General features: G+C 50.3%; 1 long non-coding RNA gene across 1 annotated transcript; it reads right to left on the reverse strand.

Moving 5' to 3' along the window:
* Positions 1-7,456: 7,456 nt before the first annotated feature.
* LOC141748903 (uncharacterized) lies at positions 7,457-14,354 on the reverse strand. Its single transcript, XR_012589136.1, has 3 exons — positions 14,328-14,354; positions 14,078-14,177; positions 7,457-8,508 (listed from the first exon to the last, which is right to left on the reverse strand). It is a non-coding gene; the product is annotated as an uncharacterized LOC141748903 (long non-coding RNA).
* Positions 14,355-14,848: the final 494 nt, after the last annotated feature.

Consider the following 14,848-nt stretch of genomic DNA (forward strand, 5'->3'; position numbering starts at 1 on the left):
AAAAAAAAAAAGAAAAAAAAAAAAAAGAAAAAAAAAAAGGATCGCCCTCTCTGTGTCAGATGGACAAAGTCAGTGCGGTCACACACGCTCGGTGATCAGTCCTTCCCTCTCCGCTCTCCGATTTAACTCCCCTCTTGTGCCTTCAGTTCTCCTTTTGGGAGCCGTTTACATTTCTAATTAGCCAGACGTTTGGAATGCTTAGGCCTGGTCACTCAGCTGCAATAATGGCTCTGCATTGCAAAAGCAGTGTGGTTTAATAACTAATATCTGATAGAAAAACATGAATTGTATAATAAAACCAGATAGTATCTATCTTTTATATCACTCTGTAATTCAGGATATAGGTGAAAAAACTATTCCAAGAAGGGATACCATATAAAAGGAAGCATTTTGATAGTAAAACTCACCTGAGAGCTGCTCGTGCATGCCAAAGTGCCAAAGGAGGAAGGGGTCACCCCAAATTCCCATTCTTGCTGGCGAAACCTGAGCGATGCAGAGTTACAGAGCATCCCCTGGGCTTGTGGAGATGTTGGTCCCGCATGATCCCGGAAAAAAACATTTACCACCGCTGCCCTTCAAGAAGGGGCTGGGGCTGTGAGCATCCCTGGAGGCCTCCCTGCCTCACCGAGCTCCAGGGCCACAGCAGGACAGGACCTGCTGGTGATGAGCGTGAGGGAAGGATTGGTGCTCCAGTGACCTTCTGGAAATTGTATATTCTTGTGAGCTTGGCCTCCCTTTATCAGCAAAGATTCGGGTCTTAATGGCAAAACCAGAGTTATGCTCGGGGGAAACCGAAACCCACAGTAAAACACAATTTTATCTCGCCAAAGACCAGCCCTCCAGCAGGGCACAGACCAGCGAGCTCTTGGTATTTGCAAGCACCAAGGGGTATTTTCCCCCCACGCTGTCTTTTCTTTCCTCTGGGCAAGAAATTAGCACTGGTTAAAGGTGACAGACCAGTGAAGGACATTAGTGGCACTCACCGGTCATGCCTATGAGCAAATAGGTGCAACCCTCATAGACCTGCACGGACCCATGGCAAAGAATCAGGTGTTATCTTCTTTTCTGCTAAAATGATGAAAACAGGCTGTCTTCAAAAACAAGTCCCCCTGTCACCCAGTGCTGCACAAACCAGAGGGCAGCCATCCATCTTATTTCAAAAAGTCTCTCCCGACACACGGCTGGTGACAGTGCGCAGCAGGAGGAAGAGCTCTCGTCAGGAAAACACCTTGAACTCCAAGTCTTTAATTTATAAATCTGGCTTTCTCCAGCCCAGCACACGGGACAGTGCAGGGAAGCGGTGGCGCCATGTCAACCTGCAATCACAGCCTCAAGGGTTACGGGGAGATGCCGGGGAGAACTTTTTTCTTTGGTAGATGTTCCTACAGCGCAGTTCAACTTTTAAAACAACAACAACAAGAAAATCATTTCCCATTCCACGCCGCATCTCCAGAAAGGCTGCTCACACACAACCCTCCAGCTTCAAACCAGGGCTGAGGCAGCAAAGCGAGTCCATCTTCCTGCCGCACACGTCCTTCCACCGTCATTGCCATTAGCTGTTGAACGCGGTCCAACAGCGCTCTAAGAGATGCCGAAAGCCTGTCACTTGCGGCATGTGCTCTTTCTCATTCGCTCCCCAAGAGAGATAATTGTGGATGGAGTGGAAAGCTTTCCGAGCAAGGCTTGCGGTTTGTTTTCTGTGTACACGTTGCTGTGTGTTTATACTGGGCTGGAGAGGGTGCATTAAAACAGGGGAATATTGCATGCTCTTTAAGCGTGTAATTACTAGAAAAGATACTGATACACCGAGAGGAGTTTAAGGGGAGGCTCTAATGATCTAGAGGCTGGAGGAATCCAGGCAGAAATGTTTTAAGAGCAGCATCTGCCTACTTCAAGCAAGCGGCAGCTAAGGGGAGAGATGACAGCATCCTGCAAATAGCTTGAGTACGTAAACACGGCAGAGAAAGGAGGCTTATGGTACAGGCTGCTAAGAGCAAGGGGATCATGTTAATAAAAGGAAACTTAAGCTGAATATTGTTAAACTTCCTGAAAGCGAAGTTATGCTGAGATACCATCTCCTCAGGGAAAGCCGCATGAGAGGGGATATTCTGAGGTTTGCTGAACAGCCTACTACATCTTTGGTGCAAGCGTTGGCCACCGTAGAGGTGGGAGAAGGCAGGAAACCTCCGTACCCCGGCAGGGAGGGAGCTGAAGGCTTCCCGGTGTGCTCCTAACCTGCAGCAGCCCTGCTGCTGACAGTGGAGGTGGGGTTTTATGACTTAATATCTTAAGGAGATGGCATCAGGTGAGATTATCGTTGCAATGTGTGGAGGGATGCTCTATTCCCCCTGAAAAATCACTTGTAATCCCGTGGTAAACTCCACTGCCAGGGCACGTCTTGCATTCCTTTGACTTTGGCGTATAAGAACAAAGTTAACCCCTGAAGTGAACCTTTGCTCCTGGCTGGGCATTTCTATCATCCATCTCCTTCCCAGCTTCTAAGGAAGGGTAAAGCCAGGCCACAGCTTTTATGAGCAGTCAAGAGCTCCTTTCTTTCTCTCTTCACCCAAACTAGCGCTTTTATAAAAGCCTGATTATCTACCACTCTTCCAGGCTGCTGAGGGTTTTGTTCCAAATCTGCCACCAATTCACTCGATGTTAGTGGGCAAAGCTGCAGACAAAGGGACGAGGCAGTGCCTGAGGGCAGGAAGATGCTTCTCCTCAGCACCAGCCCATCAGAAACCCAGGTGTAATTGCAAGTGCTTGAAGACCTGGAGGCTGAGGTGACCATATTCTCTTTCCCTCTTCTGCTGACTTTCTCGTTTTCAGCCCCAAATTATTTTGATAAATTGCGAGTTCAATTTAAAACGAAACGGAAGGAAAAAATTCGCACGTCTGGATTAGAGAATCCCCGCCGCTTCCCAGAGAAAATCGGCGATGCAAAAATATGCACAACAGCAAATCCATCCGCATTAACCCACCGTACCGAGCCCCTTGCCTTCTTGGGTCGAGTTATCGTTTTGCTTTGCAATCCTACACAAAACTCTTTAAAAGCCATTAAGCGCAGACACCAAAACTGATACAGCATCACTGATTGCACCAAGGAGGGATTGCATGGCCGTTTAGGACCCTATTAAGTAAATACAGTGAAAGGAGGCAGTCATAACCAGGTAATAAAAAAAGCATCAAATTATTTTTTTATAGTTAGAGCTACCAGAAACTTCCTGTTCATCCCAGCACAAGCGCTGTTTCCTGATGGTGAAAAGATTGTTTGGAGAGGAGGGACAGCTGCTGTCTTTCACAGTTAATTATGAAGATGGGTTAAGAATTAATCAGGTAAAAGGAGGGATGTGAAAACAATCAGGACCAGGAACGACTGAATTTGTTCCTTAAAATAAGTTAACTTGCTATTGAAACGTGTCAGAGACTAAACACATAGATTCCCACAAATCCACAGCTTCCGAAAAGTTAATATACAGCTCAATTTCGAACCCTGGACATGTAAGTAAGCAGGATGGATTAAACTGAAATTAGGCTACGCACCCAGGAAGATCTCACCCGCAAAGCTGTAAGGCAGGAGAAGACGGTTGTTCACTCATCCACTGCCCTGCAGAGCAGCAGCAGTGGGAGGTGCTCGGGGAGGGAGAGGGACCTTCACCTCTGGGAGGTGACAGTTCATCTGTGCCACCCCTGGCCTTCACCCCAAGCTGCCACAGGCACCGGAGAAACACAGGTGAGAAGGGATCTCGACCATCTGCAAAGGCCGTTGGGGAGCTGGGCTGTGGCATCTACACCCACCACCTCCTTCCAGGACTAGCATCCTGTGCCCGAGGGGATCCTGACGCTCCTTGTTCAGCCACGATGTCCCAACGAGCACGGTGTCCTCTCCCGCACTTGGGGAGGTGATGCCTGCAGATCCCTCCCACCCGTGTGTATTCGCTGCCGGGGGTTGCCAGCTGCGGTGCGAAAAAAACTGCTCTTCCCCAGCCAAAGTGCCATAAAAGCCAAACAAAATTTCAATCATCGGCAGCAAAGAATCAAAACCCATCTAACTGGCAGCGGTGCTCAGGAGCTGCTGGTCTCCGAGATGGGATTGATAAGATCCCCGGGAGGCACTGCAGAAGGGGAAGTCTGCATGCCAAACACAGCCAATTAATGTCAGACCTTTCCCATGCCAACCAATTAAGCTGTGTATACTTGTCACCAGCAATTGGGAAGGGGGTGGAGGGTAGAGAGGACACGATTCCAGAGACGCCTTGAAGATATAAAACCTGCTTAATTTATGGAGGGGAGGGTGAGGGCGTAGACACCCTGTACTAATCCAAATGGGACCTGATTAATGTCTTAGCTAATTTAGGAGCCACTTGGCTCTCATGACCTGGTGAGGCTCCATTTAACAGAAACCAGGCTGGCATGGGAAGCACAGAGCAGCTTAACAACGTTAAGAAGCAACAGATGGGGTCTCCAGCCGCCTTGCCAAGCACCAAAACTGTTTTCTGAGTGCTTTCTCTTAAACCTCCTCCAAAAGGGAGGGTGTGATAATCACAACCATAAAAATGTGTGGTTTACCCACTAAACGGGCAGGCGACACAGCTCCTCTGCCCCAGCAGCGGCCGAGGGCTCCCTTGGCTGGGGAAACGATCCCCAGCCCTGCTCCTCCCCATCTACTACAACTGCAGAAACAAGAGCAGGAGGAAAGAGAGCTTTTGACCCACCTATGCCACTAAAAATCACCATCTGCTGTGAGGCAGAGGAGGGGGAGAAGCGGTGAAACACTTGAACAGCTCGGGGGGACCTTCCAGCATCAGCGAGGCTGGTCTTGAACCTGAAGATGCCCTGAACCAAGCTGCTGTCCTGGAAAACCCTTTGTCTCTCCCCCGACAGAAGCAATGCTTCAAGCTGCAGGGGCTGACTTTGGAACCACTTGCAGGAGAAAACTTCACTGACGGTTTTGGGGATTTTCCCACTATCCAGCAAACCCTCTTCTTGAGGGCAAATCCATCTCCAACCGCCTCCCCAGACATGCTGTTGTGGGTTCGCCTAATTGCATGGCAAGGAGTCTTTAGGCACAGGTTGGCAAGTAGGCAATCAGCGTGTGGTGGCAAGTTACCTGTCTGACTGCAAGGCAGATAAAAAGATTAAAACCATGGAGTTGTCAGTTATTTGCAGGAGGAGGAGGAGGATGTGGGTAGACATGCAGCAAGCCGGGTGCAGATCCAGGCGGGATCACTTGGAAACGCACAGGATTGGGAAAGTCAGGAGCACCCGATTTAAATATTAAACAATCCGTGTATCAGACGGGGTGAGCAGAGGCACCAGGAAAGCACTGAACAAAGCAAGCCTGTCTGTACCGGGAGCTCTTTAATAAAAGAAACAGTAAAAAACAAATAGCAGAGCAGCCCCACTAACTCTTGCCAAGGGGTTTTAGGAATTGCACCTGGCAGAGGAAAGCAGCTCAGGCACAGCTGAGTCTCCTCAGAGCCAATGCTTCGAGAGAAAGGTATCATTCTCTCTCATACACCCCATATGTCAGGGTGTAAATGCAAAAAAAAAACCCTAATGTAGTCTTTTTTTTTTTTTTTTAAAGAACTGCACACTTTTTCACCTCGGAAATGATATCTAATTGCACAAATCCTGTTCTACTGCGTACTGGGATCCTTAGTTTGCATCCAAATAAAACTAAGGAATGACCGCTGACCATCTCCTCCCTTTTCTGTTCGCATTTTTTGAAGAAATGTACATTAGAACCAGAAGATCGCATTTATTGCAATTTCTTGCAAAGCCTTCCCGTAACACCACATAGCCTGAGGAGCACGACAACAAAAGCGGTGTTCAGAGTCAGGTCAGACAGTCATGCCTCTATTTGAACGGTGGTTTTTTCACCTTTTCGTATGAATGTTCTGGGTTAGGCAGAACAATGCCTGACATTTCCGAAGCCGGCATCAGGTGCCTTCCAAAGCTTAGTCTGCAGATCCCCAAATCTAAGCCAAGACAGAAGAGGAAGAAAAATAAAATATTTTCCTTTTTTCCCCTGGGTACAATAGGCAAAATGGCTTTCTCCTGAGCTTTCTGGTGTGGCAGGCACAGTGATGCTCCAGTGAGCCCCACCACAGGGCTCACCTCCATCACCTACCTGCCCAATACCAGAGGCAGGATGACTCCAGGGCTGCCAGGCTGCAGGGAAACACATCTGAGAATGGCAGGGGTTGGAGGGGACCTCTGGAGATCATCTAGTCCAACCCCCTGCCAGAGCAGGGTCACCCAGAGCAGGTGGCACAGGAACGCCTCCAGGCGGGTTTGGAATGTCTCCAGAGACGGAGACTCCACCACCTCTCTGGGCAGCCTGGGCCAGGGCTCTGCCACCCTCAAAGGAAAGAAGTTCCTCCTTGTGTGGAGATGGAACTTCCTATGGTCAAGTTTGTGCCCGTTACCCCTTGTCCTGTCCCCGGGCACCACTGAAAAGAGCCTGGCCCCATCCTCCTGACACCCACCCTTTCAGTATTTATAAGCATTGATAAGGTCCCCCCTCAGTCGTCTTTTTTCCAGACTGAAGAGACCCAAATCCCTCAACCTTTCTTCATAAGAGAGGTGTTCCAGTCCCCTCATCATCTTGGTAGCCCTTTGCTGTCCCCTCTCCAACAGTTCCCTGTCCTTCCTGAACTGGGGAGCCCAGAACTGGACGCAGCACTCCAGATACAGCCTCACCAAGGCCTTAAACTCCAGTGCCCAAAAGCTGCTGCTTGGCTCTGCTGGTAGACCCGCTCCCCACCAGTCACCTGCGCCTTGGCAGACCTGCCTCCCACCCCCCCTCCTGTTAGTCTAAACACACCTTTTGGGCTCTTTTAAATCCATCCTTGGTATTTACCTCTTCCCTCCACAAATGTAAGTCCTTTGGCCTCCAAGGTCCTGCCACAGCTCGAGCTGCTGCATTTCAAAGGCTTGGAAAAAAAAAGTGACAAGCAGCAGCTGGGTTTGCTAAAAGCAGGGAGTGGCATTACCTAATCCTAAATGAAATGCATTTTTTTTTTTTTTTTTAGGGCAGCAGCAAAAATACACAGCTGCCCAATACACTCCCTGGAGAAGGGCTTCATCTTTGCGAGCTGGATGGGAGATAAGGATGCTGTGGAAAGAGAGGGGAGTGTTAGCCAGGAATGAGGAATGGGCTACCTCTTCCTCCTCAGCTCTTAATTGATGGGGAGCAGCTCCTGGCAAAGATGCCCCCCCACCATGAGTTACGGATCTACCAACGGATTTATACACAGGCGGGATAGCACACACCAACGCAGACATACCTGGCGAGTAATTTACAGCAGGGAAGCAGTCAGAACACATCAACAAGCCCCGCAAATGAATTTCTGTTCTTTAAGTGTTGCCTGTTTCATCATGAATGGCTTATTAAAGAAGTCAGTGGCATTTCTCAGCACACACGCAAGGTAGTTTGTTAGGAGTGATTTATTAAACTGCTCTAACTTGTCAGCAGCCACTTGAAACATTCACTTTCCTTCCCCCCCCCCCCTTCAGGTTTGCTAATGTCTTTATAAATAGCTGAATAAATAGATCTCCAGCACTTATATCTGACTGTCACGTATCAAAAACTCAATCGATATCAGCACAGATTAGGAATGAGGTGAGACTGAGCCCTCCCCGCTTATAACCAGCCCCATCTGTTGAGGTAAATTGATGGCAGTGCACTTCCAAATAAAAGATTTTTTTTTTTTTTTTGCCTTTTCACAGGAGAGCTGCACTTGACAGTTCCTAATTTCTCCCAGTTACGGCCTGTTCTGTGGGTGGTGGATCCCCAGGTGATTGCTGCTGCTGCGAGGCCCCTCTCCTGCATCCTTTCAGCCGAGGTGTTCGCAGGGAGACCCTTCTGGCTTTATAATCTACTAAGCTAATAGAGTTCAGATGCTTTCAGCTCCGCTCCTGCTAGATGAATCTCTTTCCAGGACAAGACCCCTTTCCATCATTAGTTTAACCAGTCTCAGCTCATCAGCCTTAATTTATTTGCTGTGGAATCACTGTTTTAATGGTTTGCTCCAAGTTTAAATTCTTCCTGCTCCGTCCTAAAATGTTTTCCCGTGGCAAAATGGCCCGAGCGCTACTTCTGCTGGTGCCAGCGTGCGGAGAGCAGCCCGTGCCAGCTCCGCATCCCATACCTTGCACAAGTCAAACCAAGGGCTGCATGTTTTTCTTTTCCCCCTAGGGAAATCCTTAAATAAAATGCATTTATATCAACTCCCCACACACCCTTTTTGTGTTCCCAGCTGACAATTCGCAAGGGCAGAGCGGGCACCTGGAGCCTGCTGCAGCCACCCTGGCCCTGGAGCCTGGGGGGGCTCCCCCTGCCCCAGCCCAGGGCTCCCCGTGGGTGCTGCAGAGCTCTTCCATCTTCCATTCATCCATCCATCCTCCTGTCCGGGTAATTGAGCTCGGAGTTGCAAACCATATGCTCTGGATGTGCCTCTCTCTCCTCTTGCTCTGGCTCCTGCTGAAGTCCAGGGAGATTCTCTGGAAGAAGCCACTTTTAATTTGTAATCTGATTAAGCCATTAGAGGCGAATAGAGCAGTAACTAACACAAATTGCCGATCGTTTCCATCAGCAAATCCCCCCAATTAATCCTGAGATTAACCCTGATTACACGCAGTAATGGTGATCAATGCACCCTAATGGGGTAAATCCGCCCACTCCACTTTCTTCCACATCCCAGAACGATCAATTTTAAATCAGCATGATTTATCTGGCAGGATCCGAGCAAGGCCAGCAGTGGAGATGGGGCACTGCCTGCATCTCCAGAAACAATCAGAGGAGCGTTAGCTCATTAAGCTAACTGCCTCCCTTGGGGAAAAGAAAACCAAACTCGGAAAAAGAGCTGGATGCAGTGAAACACAGAGCAGGGGAATGCAGAGGGCAGCGGGAATGCGAGATTTCATCTGCCTGCCGCACTCCTTCCCGTCTGAATCCTCCCAGTGCTAAAAAGCTCCTGTGAGGTGATCAGACCAAACAGCTCGGAGCAAGGCTGCACTTCTCAGGGATTCCTCTGTCAAAAAGAGGAAGTCAGGCTGCAGAAGAGCTGAAAAAGAAAAAGAACACTCCCCACTTTGTGAGCCGAGCCTCTGTTCTTTCCTTTGCTGCTAAAATCAGAAGTTACCCCGGGACCATCCATTTCCAAGGATCCCCAAGCACTTTGCAAGCTTCAGAGCCTGGCTTAGTTTTCACTTAGTTCTGTGTTATTTATAGAGCAGCTGATATCCAAACGCTTGCTTCAATGGGGATTTTGTCTTTGTACGGACTAAGTAAGAACTAAGTCAGAAGCTCGAGATTTGACCTTTGGTATACAGAAATCAATTCATCCTGCACTCAAATGCAGCCATCTCCAGGGTGAAATGCAGCAGTAGTTTAACAGTGCATGGCAATAAAGCAGGTTGATTTATAGAGCCTTCTCCTCCAGCGATGCTTTCTCTACTTGAAGAAAGTGTAAGAGGAGAGAAGAACTGCTGGAAGAAGCGCTAAGCTCCTGCTAGGGGAAGCCACAGCATCTCTGGTGGCTCCGGGCATCTTTGTACCCAAAAGCTGGGGCCAGGACAGGAGAAATCGCATCAGTGATGGCTCATGGGGTCCCCAGCTGCCACAGCAGCGGGTTTTGCAGGTTACTGTGCCGTGGGAGGGACCACCTCGAGGACTGCAAGTTCCTCATGCTTTGACCCAAACCCTGACAAGGGATATTTCAGGTGGGTCCTTCCCAGTATTCCGCTAGCAGCTTGCTCTGTGTTGAGACAGTTGTTTCCCTCTCATCACAGAGCACGTGCATTAACCCTGGTGTCGCTCCATCCCCAGAACTGGCTGTATTTTGGCAACAAGGTGAACCCTGGACTGGGCTTTGTCAAATTCTCTGGGAGCCTTTGAGGCTCAAAGGTTTTAAAGGATCTCAACAACCATTAACACCCAAAGTTATAGAAGCTCCGGGTTCAAACCCTGCCTTGCACCCCCAGGAGGATTATAGGACATGGTGGGCTGGCAAGAGCGAGAATACCTTCCCGTCCTTCACCTGATGGATGAGGGGAGAGACTCAAGGGGACACCAGAGACACTGGAAAGCTGCCACATCCCCTGCTCATTCCCATCAGGAATTAGGGAAATGGGATGGGAGCTGCTTTGAAGCCTGCTGTACCCCTAAATCTATCCTCTCAAGATACAGCCACACCAAAAACTGAGCTATATTTTCCATGGGAGCAAAGGGCCTTTGCTATCTTGCTCCATTTAGGTCCGAAGAAAATGGAGATGTTGGAAACCCAGTCCTTGCACAAGTGTCACAGTATGTCTGGACCCGCCCGACCCGCCGGACTGCGCTGAAGACACCGTGCACAGCCCCTGGGGCTCCGCTCCCATTGCGGGACCCACACCTTGCTGCACAAACCCCGCTTTTCATTTCCCTCCAGGACTGAAAACAAGATTCCCCCCCCTCCTCCCCAGAGCAGCGGGGATTTCAGCCTGGGGCTTGGGAAAAGTGGCTTTTTGGTTCAGCAGCTCCCTCTGCCCACACCGCCTGCTCCAGAAACACTGTCAGGGAGGAGAAAAACACACAGCAAGAGGCTGCCTAAGTATCAATCAGCAGTACAGGCCCCCAGGGAGGAAAGGTTTAGTTCCCCTGTAGAAGCAGCGGTCAATAAACATGGCACGTGCTTTATCTCCTGTCAAGGCTGCCCTCTCCTATCGACAGACCTGACACTGGCCCTGAGACGGGAAAGGAGGCAGGAGCCCGAAGCCCATCAGCAACAAGCTCTTCCACCTTATTTCAGAGGGAAGAGAGCAGCGAGCAGGTCCTGTCTCCCGCGAGGCAATGGCAGATGTCACGGGGAGGAGAGACGCCTGTCCTGGACACTAAGGAAAGCAGCAAAGCAGATCCCTGAGCTGACGCAGCAGACAGGTGTCCTCGGAGAAAGACCACCTCGCACAGCCCTGGCCCTGCTTGAGCAAGGTACAGCTTCGGACTGACCAGTTTTAGGGTCTCAAGCAATACAGTGGTGTTTTGTTAGCATTTTTCTCATGCTAAACTGAGAATTCTGGCGCACCTCAGCTTTCTCACACAGGGAGCACAGAGAGAAGACAGTAGCGCTGGTGCTCAATAATTCATAGAATTGTTAGGGTTGGAAGGGACCTTCAAGATCATCCAGTTCCAACCCCCCTGCCCTGGGCAGGGACACCTCCCACTAGATCAGGTTGTTCCAAGCCCCGTCCAACCTGGCCTTGAACCCCTCCAGGGATGGGGCTTCCACCCCCTCTCTGGGCAACCTGTTCCAGTGTCTCACCACCCTCATGGTGAAGAGCTTCTTCCTCACGTCCAGTCTGAACCAACCCATCTCTAGTTTTAATCCATTCCCTCTAGTCCTACCATTACCCAACATCCTAAAACATCCCTCCCCAGCTTTCTTGTAGCCCCCTTAAGATACTGGTAGGCCACTATAAGGTCTCCTCGGAGCCTCCAGGCTGAATTCAGTGTAATATACATGGGAACAGTGACATGCCAGCCCAGGGTTGGTGTACTGCTCAGCCATGCCCCATATTCTCCATAAATCCACATGACCCTTTGAATTTTGAATTAAGCTTCCAGTACACAAACCCCCAATTCCAGGGGGTGGCATCCTGCAGCTCCCTCATCTAGAAGGACCTTCCAGCTAAGGAGCAGGGCAGACCTGACCGAAGAGCTCAGCCACGTGGTTGTCACTCACTGGGACCACAGACGTTTCTCCAGAGCCCTGCCTCTGCAGCCAGCATCTTTTTTGGGGTTGCATCTTTGCACAGGCAGCAGAAGAGCACTGTAAAATCACACCGATGCCGGCAGTGTTTTCCAGCCAGCACTATAATGTCTGTCATCCCAGGCGTGGAGTAGACCCCAAGCACATGTAGGTAACCCATCGCAGACCGCAGGGGGTGCGTTTTCCACCGCTGCCTGTTGCCTGCGAGGGGTTTCGAAGCACATGTGTTTCGGGGTGATGTGCAGGGGCCGGGTCCTTCAGCCAACCCCCTCTTCCCCCGACTCCTGCAGCCTCACCGAGGGGCTGTTGGTCTCCTTTGATGTGCAGATGAATCAAGCCTCAGCCGTGAGAAGCCCCGTGGATTTATGAACTCTGCTATGATGTCTTTCCAATAGTATCCCCCAGAAGAGCATTCGCTCTCCCCTTCCTCCCCGGCTCCACTGAGCCAAGCATTCCTTTCTCCTCCTCCATCCCAGGCCCCTCTCCGCTGGCCTGGGGAGCGACGCTGCTCACCCAGAACACGCTTCGGAGCAAAAGCTCCGCTCTGCAAACCGGGCCACTTGTCAGCTCGCTTTATATATCCCAGCAGGTTTGATGTCTCCTCGCTGTCAGCCCCACGGAAGGTAAATGCAGGCTCACTTGACAGCCCGAGATGAAATACTGCAATTCAATCTACTCCCACCCCAAATCATGCCAGGTCTGCAATTCTATAGAAGTCGGGGTAGACTTGAAAAGAAAGGGACAAATAACTGTGATGGAAACCATTCACTGGAGACTTCCAGGGGAAATTATACACCCACAAGGGGAAAAAGGATCATTAAGAGGTGACAGGAGAAAACATTTGCATTGCAAGTCAAACCAGCTGGAGGCTAGGAGGGAAGCATTGTGGTCACTGCCCTCCCCAGTCCTATTCAATCAACTCCAACAATTGGTAAACCCTCGAAGACAGGCCCTTTAGCTATTTGACCCAGATCCCCCAAACACAAAAGTCAACCTCTGCCTATAAACAGAAGTGGAGTGTTGCAAAGGTCCCCCAAAGTTCACCTCCTGCATTAAACCCGAGCACACAAGAAAAATCTATGCGCCTGTCTCCTTTTTAGCAGTCACCTCCACCTCGGCCACTTCTGAGAGCCATAACTGCATGGGGAGATTGCTTTGCTTGGCAAACAAACTGAGATTAAAGTGAGTTCACTGGGAACATCTCTATTTAGTTTCTGGGCTGAGCACGCTGATAATGCGATGGCACATTTAACTTTGCGCTGCTTGAAACAAAGCACGGAGAGACGAACGAGACACAATAATAAAGGAGAACTTATCTCTAGTCTGGGCATCACATCAAAACATCTGGTCCCTAAATGCAACCCAGGCTGGGTGACTGCAAACAGGTGGGTCCTGCACCACTATGGCAGAAGCAGCGGGCAGGGAAAGGAGAGCCAAGCCCGGCTCCCGCAGCCGGCGCTCCCCAGATCCAGAGAGGGGGAACACACTCCCCCCAGGGAAAGAAAGCCTTCACACCCCACCCCTCATTTTTCTGCCAGAGCATTAGCACAGACTTCCCCAAAACCCTTGAGAGGAGGTTCGAGGAATGGGAGTGATGAAAGAGGGGCTGAGAAGGGCCATCTTCCAGCCAGCTGGAGCAAGGACTCCTCATCAGCCCCCAGGGAATAACCGGCCTCTCATTGCATCCACACACAGGATGCGGCTCAGAAGCTTTTCCCAACATTTGTACATCAGCTTGAGCCAGAAGCACTCGATCTGCTGCTCTGCCTTCCAGTCCCAGAACTTTGGCTATTAAAAACAGGGTGGAAGTTTGCAAACCTGCCTCCGATACGTCCTCAGATAGCCACAGAGCAGAGTGGAGAGGGCTAGGTGAGAAAGAACATTAGCAGTCTCAACACAGCCGGGCCAGCCTGGAAGAGACAGTTCTCCCTGGTGGGCAAATAACAGGAGAAGGAGGAAGTAATATACTCAAGTGACATTTGCGCCCTGGTGCAATGATGTGTCACTCATCGCAGCCAGACCAAATAGCATCTCTAGGGCACCAAAATTACACAGCCAAGTAAATCCTACAGAATCCATCTGCCCTTTTCAATATTTGGAGATAATTAACTTCTCCAGGCTGAGATATTACAAAAGAAAGCTGTTAGTGAATCTGTTCGGCCACAGGTCTGGCTGGATGTGGAGCTTGCCAGCACTGGGGACACTGAAAGGGCAAGGAGGACATTTCATATTTTCATGGATTCCCAACTCCCTTGTAGGAAGATTACAGAGAAACACACATAACGCAGCGGGTCAGAAGAAAGAAAGACCAAGGGCAGACTTACCAGGACAGACAAGACATCTCTATCCCTCCAATGGTGCCATCTGAATTGCAGTCACTGCTGGAGCTGTATCCAGCCCCTGCTCATCCACAAAGAAACTTGGCTGCAGGGATAAACAGAAAAATCAAGCTAAAAGCACACTTTTGCTAAAGGCAAAGCGAATCAGGCAGAGCTCCTTCAGCCATAGCAGAAGGCCAGGGTCCCTCACCCAAGAGGAGAGGAACTCACACCAACCCTGGTCCCAACAACTCACCCTAAGGTGACCATCAGCCAAACCCACCATCAGTCAAACCTTCCATCAGCCTCCTCCCTGCAATAAATACACAGCCTGCAGCTGGCCCAGCCCTCCCACCAGCAAATCCCAATTGGGCCAGTTGATTACAGCATTCCTTAGCCAGAGGGAGGCAATTAACCCTTTCCCTTCCACCATCGCCCCAGGGCACGTACCCACCAGAGGGTGATAGCAGGAAAAGCAAACCGGGAGCGTGGTTCTGCTCTCCTGTCTGACCTGCTGCTCCCCACTCACCCTGTTCGTCTCAAAAGGTGGGAGATGCTCTGAGGCCTGACGTGCCTGTTGCTGGCCGGGGGGCTGGCACTGCGCTCTGTGGGTACTGCACTCCCCCACGAAGCTGAGCAGATGTGCAGGCTTATCTTTACATTAAAAAGCGGGCCACTGGCCAACAAACGGGGCAGGAGGGAAAACATGTGCCCAGAGTGACCGAGCGAGGGAGAGACATGTGCAGACGGAGAGAGCAAGGAAGGGATGGTGAGATG

This window comes from Larus michahellis, chromosome 9, assembly GCF_964199755.1.
Source record: "Larus michahellis chromosome 9, bLarMic1.1, whole genome shotgun sequence".
NCBI classification, from domain to species: Eukaryota; Metazoa; Chordata; class Aves; order Charadriiformes; family Laridae; genus Larus; species Larus michahellis.